Genomic DNA, 27,630 nt, shown 5'->3' with positions numbered 1-27,630 from the left:
CCAAGGAGAGAAGTCTCAGAGGAAACCAACTCTGTTGGCATCTTGATCTTGGACTTTAAATTTCCAAAACTGTGAGAAAATAAATTTATTTAAGACACTCAGTTTGTTTTTGTTATGGCTTCCCTAGTAAACGTTAAAAAGAAACAAAAAGACCCAAACTGAGCCACTTATTCTAAGCCCCACATCAACAAACCAAGACTTATTACTATGTAACCTGACTGTGCTTTCAGACCTTCCCAAAAATCAAATCTTAGCTGGTCAGTCTGGAATTTCTTGGTCAGCACTAGTGAGGTAATCACCTGATAGACCCCTTCCATTGCCTAATGGAAGATATAGTAGTCCACTTTTTCCCTGTCCCTAGCCTCTTCTGCCTATAAAAGCCTGCCATTTTGTACAGCTCCTAGGAGCTCTTATCTATTTGATAGATAGGATGCTACCCCATTCATGAAACTGAATAAAACCAATTTGATCTTTAAATTTACTATGATGAATTGTTTCTTAACACAAATGAATACAAACAGTATCAGAAATACGCTCATCAAAAATGTTTGTATATAAAAACTAGTACTTACAGGAAACTGCTGGGGTGGGAGGATGTAAATAACCAGTAATTCCATGTTATTAGGAAACTTCCACCAGATCCATTAGGTCTGATGGGCCCATGTAGACATAAATAATTAAGAGTTTTAAAAGCTGATGGTATGGGGGTGCTTCGGTAGTTCAGTCAGTTGAGCGTCCGACTTCGGGTCATAATCTCACAGCTTGTGGGTTCGATCCCCGCATCTGGCTCTGTGCTGACAGCTCAGAGGCTGGAGCCTGCTTCAGATTCTGTGTCTCAGTCTCTCTCTGCACCCCCGCCCCCACTCACACTCTGTCTCTCTCAAAAATAAATAAACATTAAAAAAAATTTTTTTAATAAAATTACAAAAAAAGCTGATGGTATGAAAATACTAATTTCTAATCTCAACCAACTTACAACCTGTTCATGAATAAATGCCTTCAGTCTAAAACATCAACTATTAAAAAAATTCTCCAGGGGAAAACTGGTTCTGAAAAAACCCTAATTGAAATACTGTATATTTATAAGTGTACGCACCAGACTTAAATATCCAAAATGGAGTTCTTCAGATTGAAAAATGCACTGTGGCAAAAAGTACACAAGTAATATGATTTTTCCTAATTCCTATAATGCTTTTACTTCTGAACCCACCAAAAGTTTGTGCCAAATATTTTCAATGAAAACCTCAAATTTAGATGAACAGTGAACTTACTATCTTTATAATGGTTTACATTTCAGACACCATAAATAAACTTTAAGTCACAAAGCACGTCAAAAACATGCAAAACCAACTAACAGCTAAGGCATTTTAACTTTTTAACTAAGAAAGATTTTTAAGAAAGAACACAGGCTTCAGACTCTGTCCTAGATTCAAATCAACTCAGTTACTAGGTTGGTTGACTTTGGTAAGTTAACACCAAAATGTTTCTTCTCTTTATCAAAATTTAAGACAACTACCAATTACCTTTCAAGATTCAACTTGATAACTATTAAAGTTCTAAAAACACAACTACCCTTTATTATCAGACTATCTACATAGAACCCTTTAACAAGGTTAACTTTTTCATTTAGCCAAACTGTTCACAATCCTTCATTAATAAGGTAAGAACCAGAAAACAACTATTCAAATTCACCTGTGAAATACTTTTTTAGTATAAGCTCAGTTTAATATATTAGATTTTATTTAAAAAGTGGGTCTTCCTCTTCCCACTTACTATCCCAGTTATTATATGGGAGAAAAGCAGAGGAGCCAGGGGATCCAGACCTTAACAGGCAGAGTCAGTAAGAGGGTATCAACACCTGGGAGTGGCCCAGCACAGGATGTCGATATCAAAACAAAGTGAGGAAGGGTATCCACGGAGAGGGACAGTCAGGGATGGGACACTGAGCCCAAAAGAGTAGTAAGGAAGGCATCCATGTGCGGGGGAAGAAAGGAGTGATCACAGTCAAGAGGCTAAGCTGGGAGAGGTGGGTATCCACATGGGGCAGGTGACAATGGCTACAACAGAAAACTTATTATATACAGGGGAAATAATCAAGTAAGTATTCAGAATAATGAAAGGTAAGTTTCATACTATCCAAAGAACACAGCAACTAGTAACAGAAAGGGTGAAAACTAAAGAGAATGCTGTGGTGTTGTAATGTAATGTATCACTATCATGAACAATTAATTCAGTCATATTAACAATATTAAGATACTAAAAAATAATATTAAGATACTAATGTTCACATATAACCATAAAGGTAAATATTCCTGTTTATGTATATATACCTCCCCCAACTCTGCAATGAGAGAGCCTGAGCATAGTGACTCCAAAAGCAATGAGCATACTTAACACTGGGCCTCGGCTTCTAAAAATGGTTTTCCACTAAACAAAACCAGGGCTTTGAAAAATAGCTGATTCCAGGGCTGGGGAAAGAAGATGACAAAATAAGCCCAGAATATTTTATTTTAGCAAAAAGCAAAGAAATGTCTAAATAATGATTACAAAATATCAAAAGGACATAGAAACCAGCATGAATGGGTTCCCAGTGGCCAAATCAGGGACAAGACGGACATTAAAATAAGAAAACACATGTGAAGGACATCAACACAAAAATGACCAAAAAAGGAACTCCAAGAGCCTACCCCTTCACAGAAACACCAAAAAGTCAAGCAAAATCTGTCAAAATCAGCTTTGTCAGTACTCTGAAACAATCAAAAGGCTTACAGCAATCAAGCAAACAATGAATCCAGAAAACACAAACTTAAAAACAGTAGAAAAGGTTTATAGCGTTTTTATTTGTCATTGACTCCCATCTCTCCCTAGCATAGTGGAGGTCCTGAAGCCAGTGTGAAACCCAGGTTTGCTTCTGGAGTCAAGTAGACCTTATTCTCAAAGGATTATGTTTGTATAAACCTGTCTGGGAGCTAAGGAATGACCTGAGGTAGCTGCCTTTGTTTTACCTACCATGCAAGGAAAAACCACTAAGCTAGAGGCATTCCTCCAAAACATTATACAGCAAATCAACAACCTCCTCCCTGGGACCAAGGTTTATAATTGAGTAAACAACAGCACACCCAAAGGCTGTAAATAAAGGCCAAGAGAGAATTTCTCTGGGAAATTATGACATTGCAGAGAACTCCTTATACCAGGAGACTTAGAAAACCACACATATATGCCCAGATCAAGACACTTGCTCAGAAAAAAACCCTGAGAAAACCCTCAACTTTCACTTCAGATTGATCTTTAGTTTCAACAAGAGCAGGAAATGAAATCTAAGTTGTAAACTGTGTGGCTAACCATTCAAGAAATTCCCCAACAAAGACCCAACAGGCAAAGACTGGGAGAGTTAAATTACTTTTTAATTTTCCTTTATTTTTATTCCTTTTTGTCTTCAGACATGCATCTCCAACAAAACACTAGCTGAACATGGTTAAAGGTGTCTCTACTTAGGTAAAAGTGGCTCTTGTTTGAAAAGCTCTCAAAGTAGCAGTATGTGCAGACAGCAGAAATAAAACTCCTATTGTATTGCACTGAAATTAGTTTCTGTAACCGATAAATCTTTAGTCAAGTCTTATTAAAAGCTGCAACCTGTGAGCACTAAAAGTTGGTTCCTTGTTTGACCCATGTGTGAAAAGATCTGCTATCTTTAGAGAAGATAACTTACTGATCTTGATATTCATTTACACTTTTACATTGTGTTTGTTCACCATGGATTTTTCCATTAATTCTTTTAATTTTATTAAAATTTTAATTATCTCACATTCTCCTTGGCATACATTCTCCTTATGCAAAACCCGGAAGTATTTTTGGTTATTTTACAAATCATCTTTGAGATGCTAGTCCACAGTCTTCCTGGTGTTGGCCTCAATGAAATAAATTCCTTTCTTGTTTCACCCCCAGTCACTTTTCTACCTTTGGATTTTGTCAGTCTTGAGGGGCTGAGCCTGGTGTATTGAGGACTCTCACAGCCAGGTGCTTTTGCACCTATCTCTGCACCCCAGCTACATAAAGACATGTAGGACACCATCAAACATACCAACGCCCACCACAGTGTAAGTATATAACATACGCATACTATCTATTAAAATTCCAACTTCCTTTTTCATAGAAACAGAAAAGGCATTCTCAAATTTGCTTGGAACTGCAAGGGATCCCAAACATCTGAAACATTAACTGCGAAGGAGAGTACATTTACAGAAGTCACATTTCTGTATTTCAAAACTTATTACAAAGCTACAAAAATAAAATCACAGTAGCATAAGGATATATAAACCAATGGGATAGAACAAAGAGTCCAGAAATGAGGTCATATATGTATGGCCAGTTAATTTTTGAGCAAAACACTAAGAACATTTAATGGGGGAAAGAACAGTCTTTTCAACAAATGATGCTGAGACTGGTGGATATTCAATGGACTACACTACTCATACCACATACAAAAATAAACTCAAAATGGATCATCAAACAACTATAAAAGCTATCAGAAAAATACAAATAAAATAAAATAAAATAAAATAAAATAAAATAAAATAAAATAAAAGCTACCATAAGAAGATAGGCGATAAAGCTCCATGACTTTGGATTTGTCAGTGGATTTTTACATGACACCAAGAACATAAATAGCAATAGGGGGGAAAATGGCCTTCATAAAAATACAAAACTTCTATGGCAAAGGGTATTATCTAGAAAGTGGAAATACAACTCACAGGATGGAAAAAAATATTTGCAAATCCTATATGATAAGGATCTAATATCAAAAATATAAAGGGGCGCTTGGGTGGCTCAGTCGGTTGAGCGTCCGACTTCGGCTCAGGTCATTATCTCACAGTTCGTGTGTTTGAGCCTCACATTGGGCTCTGTGCTACCAGCTCAGAGCCTGGAGCCTGCTTTCGATTCTGTCTCTCTCTCTCTGCCTCTTCCCTGCTCATACTCTCTCTCTCTCAAAAATAAATAATAAAGATTTAAAAAATATTTTTTAATAAATAAGATATGAGAGAAACTGGTACCCTTTGACATTGTTAATAAAAAGGTAAATTGATGCAAGCACTGCGGAAAATTTCCCTAACTCCTCAAAAAGTTACATATATGCCTCTGTGTATATATATATATATATACACACACACACATACATACACACACACACACACACCATATGACCCAGAAATACTACATATATTTATGTATATATCTCTAAAAGAACTGAAAATGGGTATTCAAATACCTGCACACCAGTGTTCAACACCAGCTCTACTCACAATAACAAGTGGGATGTCCAAATGTCCATCACACATCAGTGTATAAACATGTGGTATAATATATATACAGTGTAAGAAGGAATGAAGTACTGACACATGCTAAAAGAGTTAACTCAAAAACACGCTAAGTGGTGAAAAGAAGCCAAACCAAAGATCACATATTGCATAATTCTAGTTATATGAAATATCAACAATAAGTAAATCCATAGAGATGATAGGCCAACTGGTAGTTGCCAAAAATTGCCGGGACAGAGGAATAGGGAGTGACTGCTAAATGGATACATATTTTTCTTTTACAATGACAAAAATGTTCTGGAACTTGATAAAAGTGGTTTTACACCATTGTGAATGTACTAAATGCCACTGAACTGTGTTTTAAAGGTTAGCTTCAGGGGTGCCTTGATAGCTCAGTCAGTTGAGCATCCCACTCTTGATTTTGGCCCAGGTCATGACCCCAGGGTCATGGATCAAGCCCAGTCTAGGGCTCTGGGCTGAACATGGAGCCTGCTTGAGATTCTCTCTTCCTCTCCCTGTGCCCCTCTCCCCAGCTTGCATGCACACTCTCCCTCTAAAAAATAACATGATTTTTAAAATAAAATAAAATGGCTGGGACACCTGGGTGGCTCAGTCGGTTAAGCATCTGATTTCAGCTCAAGTCACGATTCTCACAGTTCATGAGTTCGAGCCCCGTGTCAAGCTCTGTGCTGACAGCTCAGAGCTTGGAGGCTGCTTTGGATTCTGTGTCTCCCTCTCTTTCTGCTCCTTCCCCTGCTCATGCTGTGTGTGTGTGTGTGTGTGTGTGTGTGTGTGTGTGTGTGTGTGTGTGTGTGTGTCAAGAATAAACATTAAAAATGTAAAAAAAAAAAAAAGGTGAGGGCTGAAATAAAATTGATGCATTATTTATAAAAAAATAAAATAAAATGGTTAACATCATGTGAGTTTCACTTCAATAAAAATAAGAGTGCTGTACTACAACCCCTTGAATAAAACACCATGAATATGGATATAAAGACATACAATGAAAAATTAAAGGAAGAAGAGGTTATTTACACAATTTCTAAGTACCTCTCACCCTCCAAAACAAAAACAAACTACTTACTACAGCTCTGCAGTCAAACAGCCAAGCAAATAGCCTGGGAAATCCTTAATCAACAGATCAAAGTGAACATCATCAGTCACAGAACAAACTGAAATAGTGTGCCAAATGATAGAATGCAATGAGCAGAAGAAAGCACTACTTTACTTTGTAATATTCTAGCCAAAGATGCATAACCCAAAGAAGCAGAGCCTGTCTGAATGTGAAATGCCATCTCCAAAGGGTTATACTACAATAAACGGCCGATAACCTTCATGTATCAGCTTATAAAAGGAAAATCATTCTTAAAAAATGATCAGTCTGTGACATTTATTCTATAGGCCCTGGACAGCTCAAGTCGGTAAGTGTCTGACTTCAGCTCAAGTCATGATCTCTCGGTTTGTGGGTTTGGGCCAGGCGTCAAGCTCTGTGCTGACATCCCAGAGCCTGGAGCCTGCTTCAGATTCTGTGTCTCCATCTCTCTGCCTCTCCCCCTACTCATGCTTTGTCCCTCTCTCAAAAATACACAAACATTAAAATAAATAAATAAATAAAACAAGTAACTAAGTAAATAAGTAAAGTGATGATCATCAAGAAAGGATGGTAAATGCTGCAATAAACATCAAGAAGAAAAAAAAAAAATACTTGCCTAAGGACCATGGCCACACTAAAGAAAAATATTCTATAGTTTATTTTACAGTTTGGACCATGAAACAATGCCCAGTATTTTCAGTTATCGAACTCTACTTAAAATTATAGATTAGACGTTCAAATATAAGAAAACATTAAAAAACTTCACAAGAAATCTAGAGTATTACAGGGGCGCATGGGTGGCTCAGTCGGTTAAGCAACCAACTTCAGCTCAGGTCATGATCTCGTGGTGCGAGTTCGAGCCCAACATGGAGCTCTGTGCTGACCACTCAGAGCCTGGGGCCTGCTTCAGATTCTGGGTCTCCTATCTCTGCCTCTTCCCTGCTCACACACCTTCTCTCTCTCTCAAATAAGTAAACATTAAAAAAAAAAAAAAAGAAATCTAGAGCATTACAAATTTCCATCCATTAAAAAGGTTCATTTTAATGCTTCCTTTTACCCTGGAATTTTGTTAGACCCTTATGCTCCTCAGTTTCCTTCTTTAATTGTTCAGTACCTTCCCATGCTTTGCTTACACGACCCACCCACCCCCAAAAAAACCAAATAGAGTATTTAAAAACTCTTATTATTAAATTGTCACATATAGAAATTGCTACATTCACTCTTCAAAAAGAATTTTAAAGGACAAAATATCATTACTGGAAACACGATGCTTCTATTTCTCAAGTTTCTAGACTGACTAAAAGGTACAATACACAGAATTCACGGTCTTTGAAACATAAAATGAAATGATTTAATTTTCATGTAAAATTCACTACAAAAAAACAAGCCTTACTCTATAAACAAGTTTTTGCTCACTGAGCTTCTCTTTCTTCATAAAACTGAAGTAGGTTAAGTCATCCTTGATTTTTTTTTTTCTAATTCAGCCTTATTTTTCTAATTCAACCCTTTTCCTTTAAGTATTGGTAATGGTATATTGTAATTTAGAGTTATACTGCAAACAAATTGGACTCAACTGGAACAAAACTTAATTTGAAGTTAATTGACTTCAAAACAAAGTGAAGTCAAAACAGTGAAGATCCTTAAAGACTCAAGAAGGCTGTCCCTCTAGATCTAACATTATAACAGGGTTAACAAATAATTATTAAAAAAAAGAGAGAGAGAGAGAGGAAAGAAGGAACAAACAAAAAAAAAAGAAAGGTAGGTTGTGACCTCAAATCCTTCTATCAGAAAGGTTGAGATGTAAAAGCAAATTAGTTTTTTACCTGAAGTATTTACCATGAGGAAAATACCCAAGTTATGAGGGTTCAAATGAAGTAAACTGATACACTTAAAAAAAAAGAAAACATACACTGCGATCAGCTTAAACATGTGCTCTGAAAAAGGGACTGATTTACCAAGAGACAAACAACCCCTAAGATACACAGCCAGTATTGACAGAACCTGGACAGACAAGAAGAACTCAAGCCCCTCCAGTCTCAAAAGGCCTTGTTTGATTTTTTAACATTTATTTTTGAAAGGGAGAGACGCAGAGTGTGAGTGAGGGAGGAGCACAGAGAGAGGGAGAAACACAACGTGAAGCAGGCTCCAGGCTCTGAGCTGTCAACACAGAGCCCGACGCGGGGCTCAAACCCACGAACTGCGAGACCATGACCCAAGCTGAAGTCAGACACTCAACACACCCAGGCACCCAGGCGCCCCTTGCTTGCTCTTTTAATACCGGGATCTCTCAAGTTCTCCAACATAAATTACTGAAAGTTAACTCATTCTCTTGCCCTGCCAAATATGTTTTCAGAAAGTAACCAAAATAACTTCAAATTTCTTTTCATTTTACAAACAGGAAAATTCTGCTTTCCCTAAAGAAACATTTGATATATCTGCTTGTTGAATAACAAAATTGATTCACAAACATTTATGGAGCAGCTACTCTACATAAACACTTTAAACAATATTCTCCGTCACAAGAATGCATACTACTATGGAATGAAGGAAGGGGGATGGAGGGGAAGAAAGTGAAGAAGGTAGGGGGATTACTGCATTCTTTCCGGTACCAGGAGTAGCAATTACAGGTAAAAAAGAAAAAGGTGCAATTAATGGTAAGGATTATCTTCCAACTACCAAAATGGGAAATGCAGCAGACTAAATTACTATGATATCAAAGTAATTCCATAATTGGTTATACTGTGCTGAAAACTCCACATCAGATTTATTTGTGAAGAATAAAAATCCTGAATATGAGGACTGAAAGGGGTAGAGACAAAAAAATTACTGACACAATTGTGGAAAAAACAGGAGAAAAATGTTTATAATCTCAGAAGGGGGAAGGTAAGCCTTTTCTAAGTATGACATACAAAACACAAGTAATAAAAATATATTTATATATTCAAATATAAGTATAAACACAAAGAGCACTCTCCATGACAAAATTCACAACAAAGGTCAAAGCAAACAACATGGGGGAATACTCCTTACAAAGAGTACATATAAATGGTTGACTTCCCTTCATATATTAAATGCTCCTACAAATCAACAGAAAAAAGAACTTCAAAATGAAGAAAGCATATAAACAGAACTGACAGAAAAGGGTCGTATGTATGAAAAATTTTCATTTTAATTCAAAAGATAAAACACCTAAGAAAAAAATCTGATACCACATAGTGTTAGAACTTTAAGTTGTTATACCTCTATGAAGAGCAATTTAGCATAGCACTCAAAATTGCACTCAGAAATTCCACTTGTAAGAATGTACCCCACGGGACACCTAGGTGGCTCAGTCAGTTAAGTGTCAGACTCTTATTTCAGCTCAGGTCATGATCCAAGGGTTGTGCTGGGGTCTGCACTAACAGTATGGAGCCTGCTTGGGATTCTTCTCTGTCTCCTCTTTCTGTCCCTCCCCTGCTCACTCTCGCTCCTGTAAGTAAATAAACTTAAAAAATAAAAAAGAATGTATCCCACATTTACAAGGGTACTACCATTATTTCTAGTAGAAAAAAAAAAAAAAAAAACAATGCACATGAAAAGATCTGGTTAAACAGACATTAAGCCATCAATATAAAAAGAATGGAACAGCTATAGCTTTACATACATTATTATGAAATAACTATCCAAAATATTTCCTTAAGAAAAAAAAAAATAGGCTGTAGAGCAAGGTGAACCTCATGCTACTACTACTTACGTTAAAAATAATATAAAGCGCTTACACACATTACAGCTCTCCAGAGAAGTACATAAAACAGTGGTTTCTTCAGATAAGAACAAGTGCTGGGAAATAGGCATGAGGGGGTGATCTCTAAAAATCTTTGTACTTTTTGTAATTTGTAATGGGTGCATGTGTTCAAAATAATTTTAAATTCTGTTTACTCTACTTAACTTTATCATTTCTTGAATCCTCAAACTAACATTACCTTTTTCTCAAGCCAAATAAGGCTGAAAAGCAGCAAACAAGTTTCAACCAATGAATTTATAAAATGAATCTAACACTATGAGCTAGTCATTTCACAAAGAGTTCAGAGATCGGATCCTTCACATGAAATCAAAGATTTGGAAACTCAAGTACCTTGATTTATTGATTATAAAGACAATAGCTAAAAATACATAATATACATATTATGTATTTATAATACAAATATATAATATACATTAATATATACACACATACACACACACACACTATTAACTAGGCAATTTGCATAGGACTTTACAAGTATCTCATTTAGTGCTCAGTACACCCTGAGGATACTGATAAAATCTTTTCTTCAAAAAAAGATAAATAGGTTTTTGTATAGATGTGAAACCCATTTTAAAGTTCCCAAGGTCAAAAATAAATAAGTAAATAAAGTTCCCAAGGTCTGGGGCACACGGGTGGCTCGGTCAGTTAAGAGTCCGACTCGATCTCTGCTCATGTCATGATCTCATGGTTCATGAATTCAAGCCCCACATCAGGCTCTATGCTGATGGCACAGAGCCTGGATGGGATTCTGTCTATACATCTCTCTGCCCCTCACCTGCTTGTCTTCTCTCTCAAAATAAATAAGCTTTACAATGAAAAAAAAAAAAAAAGTTTCCAAGGTCCCACCAATCAGTGATAAGTGAAATTATTTTTTAAAGCTTTTTAAAAAAATGTTTATTAATTTATTTTGATAGAGCAAGCACAGGGAAGGAAGAGAGAGGGAGAGAGAGAATCCCAAGAAATACAGAGCCTGACACAGGCCTTGATCTCATGAACACTGGGATCATCATGACCTGAGCCCAAGTCAGATGCTTAACATACCAAGCCACCCAGGTGCCCCTGAAATTCATATTTACATATTTACCTATTTACATACTGTAACTGAGAATACATTAAGTACAGATCTTACCTTATACAAAATATTAACCTTAGTAAGAGCTGTATTAGTAATTCCCTAAATTCTGTGTGTTAGTTTTAGTCTCACCTGTCAGGCACTGCCTTGAGGTACAACTACAACCATATAAAATACAATCGTAATCTCCCAAACACGTAGAAGAGCAACAGTTTAAGCTACCACTGCAGTCCTAACTTGCTTTCCACTAACCTAAGCCAACTTTGTCTCCAGCCAACGCTCCTTTCATCAAATTGCCTTCAAAGTCCTACTTTAAAGGACTAACTTGAAAACATTTTCACTCACTTGTCCCCATTTCTACAATGTTCTTATAACAAGGATTCATTTTAATGAAAAACACCAAAGAGTAATTCATATGAAAAATCTGAAAACTACCAGTTGTCTGTCTTAAATGGAAAAACTGAGGCAACTAAGTTACAACGAAAAGTCCTTAAAACATCATGATTATCAGGTGAATGCATTTTTCAAGCAGTTTTCAACCTAGCTACTGTTCCTTGAAACAATTATTTCATCACCCACTGTAACAGCCTCAAGTTTAGCATCCTTCTAGAGCTTTGGTAAGTATAGCCCCTTGTAAGCAACCTTTAACATGCTCTTAGAAAGAACCAAAGCAAGAACACACTGAGAAAATTTTTAATACCAAAAATAATTGAACTCTATGGGCACACAGCTCCTTTTGTATCATGGAGAAGGAAACATAAAAAGATTATGTCTCCTTCTCAAAACAAGACATTAGTTAATATAAATGAACTGTCGGGGCCTTTCTCATTTCTGAAAATGAGGAGCCAAAAATTCTGTTCACTCACTTATTTCAAAGTTACTCCTTGAAATTTAAAGTGTGTTTTATCTTTTTAAACTGGAGAGAACAATTTTACTACCTTTTAATCCCTCCAACTCAACAGTTCTAACTAAGGAACATTTTTAAAGGCAAGGGTCATAACGTGTAAGTCCTTAAAAGGCAGTTCCTACAATAAGCTAATAGCAAATTCAAAGCCAGTCTTAAATCTAGCAAACAGACTAAAAGCTCATAAAACAAATTATTTAAGTCTAGGCAGAAAAAAAAAGCTTCTAAATGATCTGACAACAAATCAACTGGGCTATAAATAATCCCTAACAAATTTCTCCTAGTCCCCCAACAGTTAAACAGCAGTGCTATAATAAAAATACCAAGTGCACATACTCAAAGGTGGGGAAAAAAATAAGTTAACCTAAATTATCTAAATTGTTAATTCTTTTACTCTGCAAGTAACTGCACTAAGAATATAACAAATAAATGAGACAAGGTCCCTGCCCTCAGAATAGTTAAGTGATAAATATGGGTGAAAGTAAACAAGACAGAGACTGGGCTTTGAATGAAATAAATAGGATAAACAGATAAGAGAAACCAAAGGATTAGGAAGGGGGGTTGCCAATTTCACACAGAATGGTTAGGGTCACTTAGAATATAACATATACACTAAAAATGAGCTAACAAGGGGAAAACAGAAGAACGAGTAAGCATAAAGGCCCTAAGACAGGAAGGAAAATGCCTCCTGTGTTCAAAGAGAAAGAGGGCCAAAGGCCAATGGTATCAGACCTTAAGGAAGCTTGCAAAGAAATGGAAGGGACAAACAATGCATAAATGCTTACAGCCTAGAGTCTACATATTATGTGTATGTACAGTGGGCTCAGTGAATAATAAACTACAAGTGTGTAAGAATGGCAGAGGAACAAAGTTACAAGGCTATAGCAGTAGTTCTAGTTAGAGAAGATGGTGGCTTGGACAAGTCCAGTGGCCGTGGAATAAAAATGGACATATTTCAAATAGATTTGCTAGCTAATTAGATGGGAAAAAAGAAACCAAAGGTGATTGCCACATTTTTTTTTAGCTTGAGTAGATGGACTGTGTAGCCATCTATTGAGCTAGGAAAGAATGGAGAAAGAATAGAACTAAGTTAAGACTCCAAAGAGTGCAGTTTTGGATATATTAAATTTGTAAACTAAATGGAGAGGTCAAAAAGACAGTTAAAAAATACAAGAGTATAATACGGGGAAGAGAGATGGACTGCAGATTTAACGTGAGATCATTTGTGTATACCATAAACTATGGTACCATAACCCAGATTACACAAATATTGCTTCAAAAGAAGGCAATGCATTATATTTTCATCAATTTTAAACATTCTAAAATACAATCTAAATACACCTGGTTTCTGCTTAGTTCTGTCCTTTCAATTTACATTTACCTATGCTCCCAATCTACAAGCTCTCTCTCTCCTAGTTGATCATAATGCTCCTCAATCACGACTATCTATGTGATGAAGCCAGAACAATACTGCTAATAACGTCTGCATCATTTTACAATTTCAAAGCATTCAGCACTCATTATTTCACTGGATTGTAAGGATAATCTTGTGAGGCAGGAAAAAAAAAAAACAGTTTTATCAGAGCAAAAGTAAGAGTCTTTTACAAAGGCTACCCTGGTCATCATTAAATAGCTATTATTTACCAGAAGCAAAGAAACCACAATTCCAATTTAAGGACTCTATTTACTCTGCATTCACAGAACTTCAGAGCAGACCGACTAGATGAGTTCAGAAATAGTACATTTTTGCCTTGCTACTAAAAATGCAGTACAGAAGTGCCTGGGTGGCTCAGGTGGTTAAGTGTCCCAACTCTTGATTTCAGCTCACGTCATGATATCATGGTTCCTGAGTTCAAGCCCCTCATCAGGATCTGTGCTGACAGTGCAGAGCCTGCTTGGGATTCTCTCTCTCCCAGCCCACTGTGCGCGCGCGCGCGCTCGCTCTCTCTCTCTCTCTCTCTCTCAAAATAAACTTAAAAAAATAAACTGAGCCACTCCAGTGCCTCTACCATATCCTTTTAAAATAAATTAGTAAATTGTAAAAATAATAATAATAATAAAAGTAAAATAAATGTTCAGTACATGAAAGAGCAGGCACACAGCAGGCACTAAAACATCTGCTAAGGCAATGAACATCTCTAGCAGACTAGCACTCAAGAATCCCAGAACCGGGGCGCCTGGGTGGCGCAGTCGGTTGAGCGTCCGACTTCAGCCAGGTCACGATCTCGCGGTCCGGGAGTTCGAGCCCCGCGTCGGGCTCTGGGCTGATGGCTCAGAGCCTGGAGCCTGTTTCCGATTCTGTGTCTCCCTCTCTCTCTGCCCCTCCCCCGTCCATGCTCTGTCTCTCTCTGTCCCAAAAATAAATAAACGTTGAAAAAAAAAAAAAATTTAAAAAAAAAAAAGAATCCCAGAACCACTGGTGAGTCAGTGTTTTACAGTAAGTTGATAGTTTGTTCCCTCCTTTCACTTCCAATGAAGAAATATTTTCACTTATGTTCAAGTATAAATTAGATAATATCTAACATTTCAAGCCACTCAAAAGAAGATTGCTCTATCAATTCAAGATGGCATTATTTTGCAACAGGTCTTACTCACATGCCCATAAAAACAATTTCTCCTTTTAAGTCCACATTTCCTATAAAAGATTTTAGAAAGCAAGAGATATCCGGATTTTAAAAATAAGGCAGAAAAGATCTACGCTAGCATCTGTATTTATCAACTACTGACTTAACATATACAGCAACGATAAATAAATCAGCAGTTTCACAGAACTGCATTTTTAAGAGGTATTTCAAACTGATTCAATGGAAAACAAAATCTTCTCAATAAATGGTACTGGAAAAAGACCAAACAAAACAAACAAAAAAAGGTTTTGTTTTTTTGGGGGGCAATTGGACATCTACAGTATTTAAAAAAAAAAAAAGAAAAGAACCTCAACCCACTGCTCACACCACATGCAAAAAAAAAAAAAAAAAAAAAGGTTACAAGCTAACCTACAAAACTTCTAGAAGAAAGCAAGACAAAATCCTGCAATTATGGATTAAAGAAAGATGACTAGGAGAAATTATGTGCAAAACATGTATTGCACACACTTGTATCCAAAAATATATAAATGATTCTTACAATTCAACAAGACAATCTCACCTTTTCTAAACAGGCAAAAGATGGGAACGGACACCACCAAAAACATAAAAAGATGTTCAGCATCATTATTAGGGAAATACAAATTAAAACCACAATGCAAGGGGCATCTACGTGGCTCAGTCAGTTGAGTATCCAACTCGATTTCCGCTGACATCGATTTCATGGTTCCTGAGATGAAATCTTGAGTGCTGTCAGCACAGAACCTGCCTGGAATTCTCCCTCTCACTCTCTGCCCCTCACCAGTTCACACTTGTGCTCTCTCAAAATAAATAAACTTAAAAAAAAAACCCACAATGCTAATTCAAACAATGCACCAACTCCATGGATAAAATTAAAAGACTGACATCAAATACTGGCAAGAATGCAGAACTATGCACCATACTGCTGGTACAAATGCAAATGGTTTAGTGTCTGTAAAACACTTTGGTAGGTTTTCAGCAGAGTTAAATACACAAATTCATATGACCCTGCAATCACAGTGCTAGGTAATTTTCCCAAGAGAAATGAAAATAATTCTCCACAAAACAAAACTGGTATGCAAATGTTCACAGAAACTTTATTCACAAAAGCCAAATATGGGAAACAACCCAAATGCCTAGTAACCAGAGAATTAATAAACATTTGTGGTGTACACAATACCACTTAGCAATAAAAAAAAAAATGAATTATAATATATGCAATAACATGCATGAAAAAAGCTAGAAACAAAAGTATACACAATGTCTGATTCCTTTATATGACATTCCAGAATACACAAAAGACAAGAAAAACAGATTGGTGGTTTCCAGAGAACAGAGGTGAGGGAAGAGGACTGTCCATAAAAGACAATAAAGTAACTGAGGTGATGTAAATGCTCTACATTCTCACGTGGTAAGATTACACAAGTGATTTGAAAAAATATCTTCAAACTGTACGCTTAAAGAGTGAATTTATTGTATGTAAACTACACTTCAAAACACCTAGTTTAAAAATGCATTCACACTTCCATTAAAAAAAACTAACAGGCACACACACTTTTGTAAAGACAAACTATTAAAATGTTAATTTTTATTGTTAATAGTGCTTCCCCTATACTACTTTGACCCTATATTTATATTCTTTGCTCTGAGGAATTATAAATTAATCTCACAATTTCCCCTCTACATCAACAACCAAGGCCACCAATCCAAATTGGATACTGATTTTTACCTTCAATTTATGAGAGGAAAGCTGATAATTACTTTTCTTTTGATCATATCTACACATACCATGCCACTACACCATAAGACAGATTTAATGTTAGCTAACTGCCTACTCAACTGAAATGGCAGTAAATATTAGAAAAATAAATGAAACGTACCTTAATCACTGTATTATTAATCTACCCGACATACTTTTCTTCCTAAAAAGACAGAAGTACTTAAGAAAACACTAATCCTAGGGCACCTGGGTGGCTCAGACCATTAAGGGTCTGTGAGATCAAGCCCTGTTTAGAGATCTGCACCGGTAGTATAGACACTGTTTGCTTGGGAGTCTCTTTCCCTATCTCTCTGGCCCTTCCCCACTCTCTCATGTGCACACATGCTCTCTCTCAAAATAAATAAGTAAATTAAAAAAAAATTATTAAAAAAAAAACACTAGTCACTTTGTTTCTTTTAAAAAGGGCAAATAGTGTTTGGAAATTTGTGAGAATGTTTTGGAAACATTTGTCTTCTAGAATTCTCACATCTGTACTACTACATATTAAAATTTATTATTATAAACGTCTTTCTTCACGTGTGTATTAATATGATCTTATATGAATAAAATTTTATTTCAGGATAGTAAAGGGGACTTTGACAAGTACTTGTTATAAAACATACACGGATCTGGGGCACCTGGGTGGCTCAATCGGTTAACTGACTCCTGATTTCTGCTCACATCAACATCTCACAGTTCATGAGTTTGAGCCCCACATCAGGCTCTCTGCTGTCAGCATGGAGCCCACTGCAGATCCTGTCTCCCTCTCTTTGCCCCTCCCCCACTCATGGGCACAAGCACTTGTGTTCTCTCTCTCTCAAAAATAAACATTAAAAAAAAAAGATACACGGATCTTACTGGATCCTACACCACTGGCTCTAGAACTGCGCTAACATGGCAGCTAACAGCCACATGCGATTGTTTAAATGTACATTAAAATTAAATAAAACTCAAAATTCAGTTCCTCATCTGCACTAGCCACACCTCAAATAATGACCTAGGTCTAGAGATTATCCTAACAAACAGCAAAGACATAGACTGCTTCCCTCATTTCACAAAGTTCTATTGGACAGCACTGCTCTAGAATAAGATCTACTTAGAACCCTAAGGAAATACAGATAAACGAAACTGAAATTCTGGCTGTCACTTAATGACAACCTTGGGTAAATTAACCTCAGAGTGGAAAGAGCAGTTATTTCAACATAACTGGGAAAAGCACTTTCTAATCTAAAATACTGTGAATACTAGTTACGAAGTGATCCAAAAGTAAAATACTCCCGAATGAGAATAAAGAATATACCCATGTGAAAGGTAGATTATAAACAAGTCACAACTGTATCTCATTAAGGAAAATAAAATTTAGTCACTGGCTTACGATAAAGTATCTTCCCAGTCCTGAAACAGTAGTATTTTTACTTTGCTCATTATTAACACCTTAAAAACTTAAACTATAAGCCCTCATAGTTGGAAGTCTCAGCTCTGGATATACAGAATGTGTAGGTTCAGAAATATCACTTACTGGCTATGTGACCTTGTGACTTCTATCTCTGTGCTTTCATTTTCTCATTTGTAAAATGAAAATAGGACCTTCCCACACATACTGTCCATGAGGATTACAGTTAATTCACTTCCAAGGCTTAGAACACTGCCTGGAACATGGTAAGCACTGATAAATAGTAGCTATCAAAATCTAGTCATCATGACCGGTGTGGATATCCAGAATATATGCCGAACTCCAACAATTCAAATTTGAAAACGGGTGAAGGATTTGAATACACATTTCTTCAAAGAAGATATAAAATGGCCAGTAAGCAAGGGCGCCTGGGTGGCTCAATGGGTTAAGCATCCAATCTTGGTTTCAGCACAGGTCATGATCTCAGTTTGTGAGAATGAGCCCTGCCTCTGGCTACACACTACCACATGGAGCCGCTTTGGGACTGTCCAACTCTCTCTGTCCCTCCCCACACACATGCTCTCTCTCAAAATAAATAAACTTTTTAAAACACGGCCAATAAGTGGGGCGCCTGGGTGGCTCAGTCGGTTAAGCGGCCGACTTCGGCTCAGGTCATTATCTCACGGTCGGTGAGTTCGAGCCCCACGTCGGGCTCTGAGCTGACAGCTCAGAGCCTGGAGCCTGTTTCAGATTCTGTGTCTCCCTCTCTCTGACCCTCCCCCGTTCATGCTCTGTCTCTCTCTGTCTCAAAAATAAATAAACATTAAAAAAAAAAACAAGAAAAAAAAAACGGCCAATAAGCAAATGAGAAGACATAAGTAATTATTAGGGAAATGCACATCAAAACCACAGATACATCACAACCACTAAGATGGCTATTATCAAAAACACAGAAAACAACAAATGTTGCAAAGAATATGGATAAACTGGAACCCATGTGCACGGCTGGTAGGAATAAAAAATGGTGCAATCACTATGGAAAACACTATGGGGGCTCCTCATAGAATTAAAAATATAATTACCATACAAACCAGCAATTCCACTTCTGGGTATATATCCAAAAGGATTAAAATCAAAGATTTAAAAAAAAAATAGGGATTCAAACAATTATTTGTACACTCTCTTTCACAGCAGCATTATTCATGATTTCAGAAAGACAGAAACACCTAAAGTGTCGATTTACAGATGATGGGTAAACAAAATTTGATACATACATACAATGGATTATTCTTTCATCTTAAAAAGGAAGGAAATTGATTCTACCACATGCTACAACATGGATGAACCTCTAAGACATTACACAAAGTACAATAAGGCAATGACAAAACAACAAATATGCACAATTCCACTTACACTAAGTCCCTAGTGTAGCCTAATTCATAGAAATACAAAGTAGAATGGTGACTGCCAGGGGCTACAGACAGGGAAAAATGCAAAGTTAATGTTTAATGGGTACAAAGAATATCAGTTTGGGAAGATGAAAAAAGTTCTGGAGATGAAGAATCCACAACAATGTGAAGGTACTCAATGCCACTTATACACTCAAAAATGGCTAAATTGGTAAACCTTATGTTTTTTTTTTTGCCAGGATTTAAAAAAAAAAAGTTATACCTCATTACAATGACTGGAAGATTAGTATGAAGGCGGGGGGGAAAAAAAAAACCCCTTACTTCCAAATCTCATATCACGGCTAAAAAGTAGAAAGATTTAAGTCTCCTAAATTTAGAATATATTTTCTCTAAACTTGTAATAGCCCAACCTACCTATACTTAGCTAAGACTTTAGCTCTGACTTTGCCTAATTCCAATTAAGCCGACAACTAGTGGTTGTGAAATATTACCTCCTATTGTGGTTTTTAAGTATGCCCAGAAATTCTTTTGAAAAAAGATGGAGCCTAACTACCTTCCCTTGATTGAGGGCTAGACTTAATAACTTGCTTTTAATGAAAAGAATGTGGCAGAAGTGACTTCTGGAATGGGTCCTAAAAGGTACTGTGCTTTGGTATGAGCCAGCATCAACCTGCCAGGCCAATGAGTACACCATCTTGGAAGAAGATCATTGAGCCCCAGTCAAGCCTTCAAATAACTGCAGCCCTGGTTACCATATTGATGTAGATTTTAGATTCGGACCTAGAGGGAGTCAGAATCACTCAGCTCAACTGTTGCCAAATTTCTCACCCACAGAAATCATGTGAGATAGTAACAATTTTTATTTTTTAAAGCTCCTTCATTAAAACATTTACATTCACTGAAAAACCAACTAATTTCTTTTACTACTATGTATATGTATAGATAACTTTCTGACAATTTTCAGTTTAAGAATTTCTTAAAGGGTATTTGCAAATTCTGAGTTTCAAAGGAAACACAACGTATTTAACTACAATTTTAAAGCTTTCTTGCTAAAAAATAAACCTGAAAAAAACTTTTATTTTTTTTTTTTATTTTTTTTTTAACGTTTATTTATTTTTGAGACAGAGAGAGACAGAGCGTGAACAGGGGAGGGGCAGAGAGAGAGGGAGACACAGAATCTGAAACAGGCTCCAGGTTCTGAGCGTTCAGCACAGAGCCCGACGCGAGGCTCGAACTCACGGAGCCTGAGCCGAAGTCGGACGCTTAACCGACCGAGCCACCCAGGCGCCCCTGAAAAACACTTTTAAATACGGTTTCAAAAAATATAATCTGTAAACTGAATTAAAGGGCAGAAAATAAAACACCAAAACACTACACTCACCAAAGCTGTGAACACAAAGATGACTCAAGAACAAGAATGGGATACCTTGTATAAAAAGATGCAGAAACTAGTAATTACTTGAAAAGACATAGAGCGAAAGCCTCTAACTATTCTGCTGGGTGTAGCAGCTAACAAAAAGGAGAAAAGCAAGCAGGTAAAACTGAAAATCAAACCACAAAAGGTTCATCAGTAATTCTAACATTCCATTTCTAATGAGAGTCCTGCTCAAAGCAATGGACCCGCTCCTGAGAAAAAATATTTAAGCACCCCCAAAATAATCAATTTTAGACAGTTCTCAAACCACAGTCTCCCACACCCACTTATGTAGCTGCCCCCCCCACCCAAAAAAATTTTTAGGAAATCCTGATATATAAAACATTTATAAAAGGGGAGAAGGGGACAGTGAACAAATCTCTTTCCAACCTGCTCTTCCTAAATATGTCAAATCCATCACCTTAAAGGCTAGTGATATAACAAAACAAAGAGCCCTACTTTAGGTAGACTTTTCTGGCCACGGAGAGACTACGGAAAAAAGAGAATGGAACTAAAAGGCAAAGAGATGAGATACTACAGTTACCTTCTTATTCAAAGGTCAAGCTAGGATGAAAAATGAAACTGCAGGGGCACCTGAGTGGCTCAGTGGGTTAAGCACCCAACTCTTGATGTCAGCTCATCTCCTGGGTTGTAGGATAGAGAGAGACCCTCTACGTATGGAACTGGCTTGGGATTCTCTCCTGCTCTCTCTTGGCCCTCCCCTGCTGGCACCCTCTCCCTCTCTCAAAATAAACAAATAAACTTGAAAGAAGAAATAACTTCAGACTATGACAAACACTGATTTGACATGTAACACTCAGAATCTTAAAATATTGGAATTAGAATAAAACTTTATAGATTATGCTTCTCCATTAACAAAAAGCCTTCATATATTATTGTCATCAGTTTTATGAAAACACTAACACCAAAGAGATTTGGTAAATATACAAGGTCACATAGGCTCTTTTCTAAATTTTCCAATCCCTAAACCAAAAATCTCTTTTAACTCCCAGCCATTTCTCTTTTTCTACATCACTACCCTTACCTGGATCTAAATGGTTACCTTAACGTTTTTGTAAAAAATTAAACAGAAAAGGTGGTTAGGTCAAAGACAATTAGATGATCCTGCTTGGGTTTATGTTACTGGTTTTGTTTTTTCTTTTAAAGAGAGCGTGAGGGAGAGCGGCAGAAGGGGACAGAGAGAGAATCCCAAGCCCACTCCAACACTCAGCACTGAGCCCAACACAGGGCTCAATCCCATGACCCACCCTGGGATCATAACCTGAGAAGAAATCAAGAGTGGGACCCTCAACCAACTAAGCCACCCAGGGGCCCCTGGGCTGGAGTTTAGGTTCTATCCTCAATTGCTAATTTCACTTTCAGACTAGAGGTTCCCATCTTTATTCCTCTGTAACTCTCTAAATTTCATTTTTCTTTCTTCTGCTCACTCTTGTTCTTTCCCTATTATTTTCCATTCCTTTTATTTCCCTAGTATTCTTCCCTTCATCAATTCTCAAGCGTCAGGAACTTTAAGCACAAAAATTCATGCACTAATCTCAGTTCAAAACCAGAGAAAAAGTACAACAAAGCTAAAATGAATTTAGCTTCATACCTGTACAAAGAGGCTATGGGTGTGTAAGACATGAACAAAACCTGAAACCACATTTTAATTTTTGGCAAACCAAAATTTTACCAGTTACTAACAAACAGCAATATGAACAATATTTTCTCTTCTACCTTTTAGCTTAATTTCAAATGCCACTAGTAGTCAATATTAACCAAAGAGAAGCAGTAGAAGAGAAGAAACAAAAATATCATGGATAATGCTCAAATTAGCATTTATAGTGTAGCACGGTGACTGAAAGTGTGGAGCCCTCCAGTCAGACCTGAGAGATTTGGCCCAGACTCCTCCGTAACTTTGGTCCTAACCAAGTAACTTTCTCCAAGTTTCAGTCTTTCTAAATCTTAATTTTCTTATCTATACCACTGTAACAGCACTTTCTTCACAGAATTATTCTAAGGTTAAGGTATACTAGGTAAATATGTTTATTATACAGAATATGTGACACTATCATCATCTATAAGTATTACTAGATTATTTCTTATGTCTATAGTCTAGGCACAGATTTAAAAAAACAAAACAAAACAATAGAGTAGGGGAGAAAAAGAGGCTCAAAAGAGGTACTAAGAGGGTAGGGGGAGCAACCCAGCAATTGTTCCAATTAGTATTGCTATCTACTCAATGCCAAGAATATAATAAAATATTTATCAAGACGTTCAAGTAAGTAAATATGTCCTTGAACAACTGCTGTAAGCAAAGTTCACCAACGTCAGACCATTCAAAGATTGAAGTTAATTGTTAAAAACCCTGACTCTGGAGTTAGTTTTATCCTGACACCAAGGCTTTCAGGTTAACATCCATAGGAATGATTTAAAGGAAGATAATCACAAATAATGTTGTTCTTTTCCACGAAAAAAAAATAATTACCAGTTCAACTTTTTTTTTTTAAAGGTTTATTTTATTTTGAAAGAGAGAAAGCCCGCGTGCAAGCAGGAGAGGGGCAGAGAGACAGAAGAGAATCCCAAGCAGGCTCTGTGCTGTCAGCACAGAACCACACTGGGGCTCAATCCCACAAACCCGAAGATCATGACCTGAGCCAAAATCAAGAGTGAAGTGCTAACCGACTGAGCATCCCAAGTGCCCTTCCAGTTCAACATTTTTTTTTTTAATGTTTATGTAATTTTGAGAGGGAGACAGAGAGAGAGGTACAGAATCCGAAGCAGGCTCCAGGCTCTGAGCTGTCAGCACAGAGCCCGATGGGGGGCCTGAACCCCAGAACTATGAGATCTCAACCTGTGCCGAAGTCAGCCACTTACCCAACTGAGCCATCCAGGCGCCCCGCAGTTCAACTTTTTAATCCCATTTAAGATATATATTCTTAGACAAATTACTTGAAAAGTCATTAAATTGAGAAATGAATAAAATAGCAGGCAATCTGAAGTGAAAAGGTGTGGAGAATGGTCTTGCCACTTTTTTTACATAAATCAAGGTGGAAGCTCAATTAAAAGTACTACATAGCACTGACGGAGAAAACACAACTAACCTAACCCAGTCTATTTTAACAAAATTAATGAACTCTAATCTCAATTTTAGATCAGAAAATAAATGCTATATTTGGATACTTCCATTCTTTTGGACTCTACTACCTCTTCTGCTCTAAGTGAAATAAAAGGATTCAAGAGCAAAGCAAAAAAGTTTTGAAATAACTGAAGTACTGACAAGTTGTAAGGCCATCTTGGCAAAATGTTCAAAATTACAATCTTTTATCTCAGAAAAGTAATTAAATGAAATAAACTCTAGTTTTATTATATTCACTAGTAGTAACTATCTAAAAAATGTATTTTAATAAATTTTTAAAGACACTCCTATGCCTAGAATAGACTGAGAAATTATACGGTAACAAAGTAATATTATTCAATTCTGAAAAATATAACAATTATTAAATCAGAATTCTCATTTGTCAGAAGATCTCTATTACAGCAATATTTCCAATTTTTTAAAAAAGCTTTGTTTATAAACATAAGCCAGCATAAACTTCGAAAAGGAAATCAGTTATTTAAAAGAATTATGAACGATTATGAAATATCAGGTTTAAAAACCAAGCCCTATGTTATAATTTAAACTACCTAACTAAACTGTAACACAAAATTGCCTTTAGAAAGCAGTCTAAACTCACACTAAGAAAGTAAACTGGGGGTGCCTGGGTGGCTCAGTTGGTTAAGCATCCGACTTCAGCTCAGGTCATGATCTCATGGTTCACTGGTTTGAGCCCCAAGTCAGGCTCAGTGGTGACAGCTCAGAGCCTGGAACCTGCTTCAGATTCTGTCTCCCTCTCTCTCTCTCTCTCTCAAAAATAAATAAAGATTAAAAAAAATTAAAAAAAATAAACTGGCTGGAAAGACTCATGAAACATTTTTCCCGCCTTTTTAACAATCTATAAATCCATAATAATTAAGATGAATACTGATCATAAGGATTTTTGGGGTTTTTTTTTACTTTCGGAGCACAAAAATGTAAAATGTGGACTGTCTGATCCGAAATATTCTTAAATCTTAACTCTTTCTTCATTTCAATTTACTTAACAGTACTTTACAGACTGTCCAGGAAACTAAGCCAAGCAGTATTATTCCAAGAAACAGAAAGTCTTCCAACATAGGATAAACTTGACTCATTAATTTACAAATGAACTCTTGATTTGCTCACCATTTAATACTTACAAATTCCAACAGGACTGCACAGGAAGGTGTTGGGTTTTTCTCTGTAATCTTTATGTTTTCCAGTTTGTTTTTTTATTTTGTATCCTCTGAAATAATATCCAAGTTCTTTGAAGATACTTAACCTATGACTATTTGACATAGAGTTACTTCAAGTCAGCTACCCATACTTCTGTCTTAAAGTTTTCATACGGCTATCTCCAGAATTAGCCAAGTTCCTTGGATTTAAGATTTTAAAGTCTTCTTTATTATTCCATGTACTTGTCACTGTTGTACTTATCCACTCCAGATGAAATATCCAATTTATGAGCCAAAAAGCAAAAACAAAAATAAAATTTCACATCTGAAGAACATTCCTAAACATCAACACAAAGAGAGACACATAGCTATCTCAATACTACCATGCTGCTGGAAAACTGCAACATCTTAAATTTCCACGTAAATAAAAGATAAAAGGAAAAAAACTCTGTATTCTTTCAACGTCTTCATTTAGAAAAGCTGTCCCATTGTGACATGAAAATAGCTGAGGTCAAAAATTCCTAAAAGTTTTAATAAAGGTAAAAATAAAATGCCATGAAACTTCAGCAGTACTTAAACAGTAATTTGAAACTGCCGAAACTACTTAGTACACAAATCAAACATATCTTACAGTTTTGGCTGAAGAACACCAACCACAGGAGAAGGGTGGGGGTGGGGGGAAGGGGCAAAAAAAAAAAAATACCACCAGCTGAAATAATTTAACCAGTTATATAATCCGTTTGAACCAAAATACTGAAGAAATGACTGGGTCTCTTTAAGTAGCTTGCAGAACTGTTCACTACTATAAATTCACTTCAGAGATGATTCTTGCCACTTTTAATAAACTCCTGGGGCAAAATTATCCAAAGATATTGTAATCCCAAAATGGCCACTTCAAATATCCGGGGCCTTTTAACACAAAACCTAGAAGATGGTCTTCACAAATGGGTAATTCAATCACCTGTAAAAGTTACAAAAAAAAAAAAAAAATTACACACTGAATTTTAATTTTGAGCAAAAAATTAACCCCCATCTTGAAGAAGCCTACTTCTAGAGAGAAATTCACCTCTATCCAATTCTACTGGGATCTAAAAAAAGGCTCTGCCCAAGCAAGCGCCCAAAAACACTTTAATGTATTAAAAAGACTTTAGAATAAGAGAGGAAAAGGTGGGAGATGATGTTACAGAACACAAGGAGTGATTTCAACTGGGAAGGGGGTGCGGATATAATACAGGAGGATTATATAAACAAACCTTCCCCACACTTTGGGAGTAAAAATTAAAACTATGAAACTGCCACAATCTTATAAAAGATCTTCCATATTTTCAATTCACGCTACCGAAGAAAAACGAACAGGCAGGTGTGGTGCCATGGGGCATTAGTAAATGCAACTTAAGAGAATAAGGAATGTAAAAGGAAAGACGCGCCCTCCAAATAAGAATGTCTAAAAGAAAAGACACATTTCCCCATTAAGGGTAGAAAGTAGGTGGGTGAGAAACGGGATATGAACATTCCTTAAACTCGCCTGAGGGTGAGACTTCCCTGGCTTCTGAGGGCAACTGTGGGAGAAACGTGTCGGTCCCCATTTCCTTGAATTAAGAAAACAGGTTTCTCCCAACACTGAGGGGGTGGTAGGTACCCAACCCTTCTTGTAAATCACGTTAAGAGTGGTTCTCTCCAAAAACAGAATAGGTCCCTTCAGGCCCCACAGGACTCGGGGGGACATGGTAGCACTGGACTCAGCACATACCTAGTGCCAAAGACCCGGGAGAGGCGGAGAGCAGGCGCGCTACTGAAGAAAACAACCGAAGGCCACAACTCGGCCTCGACTCCCTCAGCTCTCTAAGAGGAGCAGTAGTGCCAAAGGAGGCGGGCGTGTGCGAGAGGCCGGAGGAAGGAAGACCGAGCACGGAGGGCGTCGGACCCGTTCTGAGCCTCCGCCAAACATCCCCCCAGCCACCAAGCCTCAACCACCCACCCCCCCGCCACAACCGCCACCCCCGCCTCACAGGGGCCCAGTAAATATATAGAGGCCTCTCGGCGCCGTCTTTCCGTCTCCCTCCTTGCTCTCCTCCACCCCCCACACCGCGTCCGAGGGCAGCCTCACACCTCGCGCCGCCAACGCCGCTCCCGACCCCTCAAACCCCAACGCCGACACGGGCACCCCCTTCCTCCCCCAGACTCCAGTACGGAGCACGGAAGACGGTGTTACCTTCTGCCACACCAGAGGTGCCCCTGGCCTGGGGGTGCCGCTGCGTTCGATCCCGGGAGAAGGTTTTCGGTACTTTGAATAATCCCCTTTTGCCGCTTTTCCCTCCCCCACAACCAGTCTCAGTCCCAAAATGGCGCCGACCCGATCCGCAATGTTCTGGGTCAAGTCTCGCGAGATCGTGGAAGGTGGCGAGGCGGGGAAGGAACTAGACCGGTTGAAGGGAAGGGAGGGAAAAGGCGGGGCGAGGAGAAGGAGGAGGGAGAAAGGGTGTGGAAGAAGCGCTGCGAACGAACCTACTGGGCGGGGCAGCAGGAGGAGCGCCTCAACCAGAGAACCTTCTGGCCCAAGCAACCGCTCACGCCCCGGCTGGAGAAGC

General features: G+C 37.5%; 1 protein-coding gene across 3 annotated transcripts in view; it reads right to left on the bottom strand.

Annotated features, from left to right (window-relative positions):
• Positions 1–27,583, bottom strand: part of GPBP1 (GC-rich promoter binding protein 1) — a 76,182-nt gene extending 48,599 nt beyond the window's left edge. Inside the window, exons 1-2 of one of the 3 annotated variants that reach the window (XM_047853212.1) lie at positions 27,255–27,583; positions 25,014–26,003 (exon numbers count right to left, since the gene is read on the bottom strand). The gene's annotated coding sequence lies outside the window, so the exon portion shown is untranslated. The remainder of the gene's footprint in view (positions 1–25,013; positions 26,004–27,254) is intronic. The other 2 variants (XM_047853205.1, XM_047853219.1) reach the window with 2 other exon arrangements.
• Positions 27,584–27,630: the final 47 nt, after the last annotated feature.

This window comes from Prionailurus viverrinus, chromosome A1 (assembly GCF_022837055.1).
Source record: "Prionailurus viverrinus isolate Anna chromosome A1, UM_Priviv_1.0, whole genome shotgun sequence".
NCBI classification, from domain to species: domain Eukaryota; kingdom Metazoa; phylum Chordata; class Mammalia; order Carnivora; family Felidae; genus Prionailurus; species Prionailurus viverrinus.
This window is presented reverse-complemented; position numbering and strand designations above follow the sequence as displayed.